Source organism: Pyxicephalus adspersus, chromosome 12 (genome assembly GCF_032062135.1).
Source record: "Pyxicephalus adspersus chromosome 12, UCB_Pads_2.0, whole genome shotgun sequence".
Taxonomy (NCBI): Eukaryota; Metazoa; Chordata; class Amphibia; order Anura; family Pyxicephalidae; genus Pyxicephalus; species Pyxicephalus adspersus.
Window position 1 is genome coordinate 19,010,729 of NC_092869.1, and position 5,711 is coordinate 19,016,439.

Below are 5,711 nucleotides of genomic sequence, written 5' to 3' on the forward strand. Positions count from 1 at the left end.
AGGAGTTAGGTATTTGGCATTGCATGTCTCTTTTGTCATATATTACTGCCGCTTGGTGTTTTTTTAAGTCTACATACCAGACAAGTTTAGAATGGTTGCACAAAGTTAACTTTGTTTAAAATTTTATTTATATTGTATTGCACAAAATTGTCTATAAATAGCATGTCCCTTCTGCACTTTTTCCAAGACCCATACATTATCTAAATCATGGGTGTACATAACATGTTTGGTCCATTTAGGTATTTATCTTGAACAAAGCAAATGAACAAAAATTAACTTCAATACAGGCCAATGGTAAAGCAGATCTCTTAGCTTCAATTTTAGGTTGATAGTATAATGCACTCGCCAGTCCCCCAATTAAATTCCCTATTCTTTACCTCTTGCAAGCCCCCAGTCAGCCTCGGGAGACTAATTTCACCTTCCAGCACACAGCTGCCTCCAGGACTGCTGTGCACAAGGGATGGTGTTTTGGCAAGGGCTGTCAGAGGACTAGGAGCCTGCAGATAATCTAGTACAAGGTTCCTACAGACAAATCCTGAATACTAAGCCAGAGGTCTTACATGGGTGATCAGTCTACCAGACGAGGTATCCAAGGGAACATTCAAAGCAGAGTCGGGGTCAAAGGCAAAAGGTGGTCTAGGCAGCATACAATCCAAGGGACAGGAACAGGAAAAGAAGCAAATCAAACAAAATATTACACCAGGAGCTAATCAGCCCAGCTTAATATTACAACAGGGACTGGTATAAACAAAGAGTTGAACCAGTCGTAGGTCCTAGGTAGGTATACATCTGTGGATGGGGAGGGGGGAATCTGTTCTAATAGAAAAACACACTGCTTATGTTGAACATGAAGATTATAAATTTCTTAACAATGCTTAAGACAGGGCCTCATGACAGGGAAGACGGGGAAGGAGGGGGGTTAATTTGTTTACTTTTGAAGAGATTGGGTGAAAAAGTGCGGGAAGATAGTGGTTTGAGGGGTGGGGTTATAGGCCAGATAAAAAGAGAGACAGAAGAGAGGAATGGACAGTTTGAAGAAAATCTGCAGGAAGAAATTTCCCACCCTCCCTCCCTGTTGTATATGCTGGAGGATGTTTAGTAGTCATGGCAGCAGTGGGCGTTTTTTTCGGTTGGTCCATGAGAGTATATTTACTGTAAGATTGAACAGGTACTTAATTCTACTTTTTCTCACATTATATGCAAGTGATTTCATGCAATGTTAAGGAATTGCAATCCTCTAATAAATGCATGGCAATGTTGCGTCATCTTAAGAAGCTTAAAGCAAATATAGCCCTGCTCCACTATCATAGATATAAAACCATGTAACACCCATTGGAGATACAATTTGATACGGGATTCACTTGTTACAAACCATTTCACTGCACAGTCTTCCAATATAGAACATACTAAGATCTTTGGAACTTTCAAATATGGCTCTTGTACCAGTGTGACTGGATCCTAGAGAACCAAGCACTGAAATTACCTAATGGTACTATACACAAAATTCACTATCACGTGAATTTGTCAATCGTCTGTTATTATTTTTTTGATTACCTGTTCCTGCGGTAGGTTCTATGTAGGGCAAACCAAAAGCCCATTGCGTAAACGGATATACGAACACCTTTATCTAATTAAGAATGGTAAAATGACTACTTCTGTCAGTCATCATGTCAGGATGATACATCAGTTCGACACACACTGCATCACCTTTGCTGCCCTGGAAATAGATAGAGATAGATAGCAAGAGTTAGCATAAATTATGATAACTCTTGCAATCTATCAAAATAAACAGAAAAATCGCCTGCCCAGTACCCTACTCTAGATGCCAGTTACTAATACTGTCCACACTTTGTTCCAGAGCCCACCACCTCTTCCTCCTACTGTTACTGCTGCAGCCTGCCCAGTACCCAATACCCAGCTGTAGATGCTAGTCAACAAGGCTGTCCATGCCGCATTTTAGAAAGTTACAGCTAGCAGATCGGAAAAGGCAGTCCCCTACACAGCAATGTCTCCAGTAGCTACAGACAGATTGGAATCTCGCTCATCCATTCTTATCTGCAATAGCTACAGCTTCTACACTGTCCATATAGGTGATGGCCTCAACCACTAATGCCGTCCTTGCTCCGTCTCAGGGCCCACCGCCTCCTCCTCACAGTTCCCAACTCGAGATGCCAGTGAACAATGCCATCCACACTTCTCAGGGCCCACCGCTTCCTCCTCCTGCTTTCACTGATGCTGCCGCCTGCCCAGTACCCTACTCTACATGCCAGTTACTAATACTGTCCACACTTTGTTCCAGAGCCCACCACTGTTACTGCTGCAGCCTGCCCACTACCCAGTACCCAGCTGTAGATGCCAGTTAACAAGGCTGTCCTTTGCGCATTTTAGAAAGTTACAGCTAGCAGATCGGAAAAGGCAGTCCCCTACACAGCAATGTCTCCAGTAGCTAAAGCTTTTACACTGTCCATATAGGTGATGGCCTCAAACAATAATGCTATCCTTGCTCCATCTCAGGGCCCACTGCCTCCTCCTCCCAGTACCCATCTCTAGATGCCAGTTAACAATGCCATCCACATTACTCAGGGTTCTCCACCTACTCTTCCTGCTATTACTGCTGCTGCCTGCCCACTGTCCAGTACCCAGCTCTAGATGCCAGGCTAGACTCAAGCTCAACAGGATTTTCTTTCCCCACTGATTCCACCGAGCCCCGTTTCCTTTCATGTGCTTTCACTCGATAGCAGGCCCTGAGACAGAGTGTGGAAGTCATTAGTAACTGGCATCTAGAGCTGGATGTAGTGCATCTTTAATGACACCCCGAAGTGTGTAATCTGAAATTTGTGATTGAATGTAGAAGGCCACGTCTTCTGCTTCATTCATCGGTACCACGCTTTATCGGACTGATTTTCTGTGTATGTTACCCTGGAACTGTGAAGTGGGACAGCAGTCTCTCTGTATATGTTGGGGGATCGAATCGAATTTTTCCTGAAATTCGCATCGAATTCCACTTCGTCAGCTTCGATTCGCTCATCTCGGATTGTATTTAATATATTTTAATGGGGTACATTTATCAATTTCCTAAAATGTAACCACTTCCCATTAATCTCCTAAAGCGAAACTAAACTAAAAATAAAAAAATCACTCTTACCTTTACCGCAGATCCCTTGTTAGGGCTGGCCCTTCCTACAATTCGGTCCCAGGTCATCCTGGAATTCCTCTTCGTCCGGGCACTGTTATCTTCTTTTTTCTCCTCCATCTTCTTGTCTTCTTGGTACGTCAACTTGCTACGTGACGTAGCTACTGGGGAAAAAAGGGCTCTGCACATGTGTGTCAGATCGACATCTCTTTTTCTCATAGTTAAATGGTGATTAAAAACAAACAACATTTTTACTTTTTTTTAAAAGGGTTGTCTATGCTGCTCTATAAAGAAAAAATGTTGCGTTTAGGTCCATTTTAACAGCAGAGTACCATGATTGCAATTTTTTTTATCACCAGCAAAGCTGTTTCATTAATTGAAGCCAGGACAGTAATGATGAGAGAATTATTTAAAATATTGGTGTGTCTTGACTAATTTAAAAGTCCAGTGTAATGGGGCGTTTTACACTTGCTTATCCCGGATAGCTTCAGATTATCAGGCAATTTTAACTGGGGAATTAAAGGTAGTTTTTGTGCCATGTCAACTCTCATGTTAAAATCAGATTTGACAAAATTCATTGAAGAGAGTAAAATAACTTTTTTTATTGTTTGATATGAAAGACTTGGGCATCTAAAATATACTTAAATATATATTTTATCTAAAAAATATACTTTCTAAAATAAACCCTATATACTATAGATGACATTAATTAAACTGGAGCAATGACTTTAATATTTTTTAATCAATACACTGTAACAAGGTAATTATGTATGATAAGAGCATGTTTTACCCCTGTATTTCTTAAAGTATAAATAAGGGGATTCAGGAGTGGAGTAACAACAGTGTATATGAGTGCAAGGAATGTATCATAGTGGCTGCCTTTTGGTCTTACATACACAATAATTGCTGAACCAAAGAACAGACAGACTACAATTAGTTGTGATGAGCAGGTCGAAAAAGCTTTCTTTTTACCCTCCTTGCTTCTAATCTTCAGTATAGTAACTATAATGTTAATAATTATTGTGGCAATTGTAACAAATGGTAAAACAATTGAAATAACAGCTGCCATAACTGTAACCAAACTGCAGTTACAGGGGTCAGAAGATGCCAAATTCTGTAAAGGAGACAGGTCACAGAAAAAGTAGTCAACCTCATATGGGCCACAGAATTCCATGACAACTGTACAGCATGCTGGGAAAGAAGCAACAAGAAACCAGCAAGCCATGGAAAAGTAGATAATCTATTACAAAATGTATTGTTCATAATTTCTGAATATCTCAATGGATTGTGAATAGCCAAATATCGATGAAAGACCATTAACGCAAGAAGAAAGCATTTTGTTTCCCCCAAGGCATTGAAGGCATACAATTGTACAAAACACCCAATAAATGATGATCTTTGAACTAACATAGTGAAGATTTTTTGGAACTGTTACTGAAATAAACAATATTTCAAAAACAGAAAATATGCTAATGAAAAAATTCTACTGATTGTAGAATATTCTACCAGTAAATTTATTCTACTATCCCAAAATTCTACTTGAATAATTTAGAATTGTATTTGAATTTCCCCTAGTGTACAGTGCATTTACACAGACACGACTGTGTACAGCTAAATTATTCCAGCTAGTGGCCAATGACAGGTATAACATACAGCTCAGAAAATCCAAATGACAGGCGATAACAGCAAAGAAACGTGTACAGCAATAAAAAAAATAAATAAATAAAAAATAATGTGTGGATTTGTTAATTTGCAGTCAAATGTCTTCCAAAGTTGACTTTTTCATAAAAGATTAGGTTCAACCTCAAAATTGTGTATTTTCCTTGAATTTCACCTAGTCCAATATTCTATGTTCATCACTAATGAAGACTACATAATATTTAATATTTTAATATTTAAATAATTATTTTAATATCTAAGAGCATTTGTTTATATATTAGCCTATATAAGTTTTTAGTATACATAAATATCAGTACACTATCAGTTTTTATTTTTTAAAAATAAAATCTATCTGTAAAAGGTAGACAGTTCTAGCTGTTTTTCTTTACTTTGTCCGTTTGAACAGACATACTCACCATATCAAAAAATAAAATTATAACATATCATGTAACATCAAATTCCTCACTTTATTTTATAATTTTATAAAAAATTATTGTGTTATGTTAGTATGTGCCTGTTTATTTGATTTAATTCCAATCCTGCGATATCTTGTATCCCCCCCCCCCCTGTTTTTATTGTTTAAAATGTTTAAAAAAAAATTATTGTGAAATTGTTATTGTTGTGATATATTTTGTTTTGCTAATGTGGACTATAGTAGTTAATAATGCAATACATTTTATTACAATAATGTTTTAATACAATACTGTTTTAAGTATTCAAAGGCATTGGGCTTTTCAATTCAAATGTTCTAATTTCTGAATATTTTTAGTAAATGTACAGATTGTGCACAAATATAGATATACATTAATACAAAATATTAAATATACGTTAAATATTCTGCCTCCATGCCATTTTGTAGCAAGTAATTGTGTTTATTTAAAATTAGATACTTTGTTTACAAGACATACTTTAACAACAC

General features: G+C 37.6%; 1 pseudogene; it reads right to left on the reverse strand.

The window, feature by feature from the left end:
• Positions 1 to 3,875: 3,875 nt before the first annotated feature.
• LOC140341742 (olfactory receptor 5V1-like) lies at positions 3,876 to 4,543 on the reverse strand (annotated as a pseudogene).
• Positions 4,544 to 5,711: the final 1,168 nt, after the last annotated feature.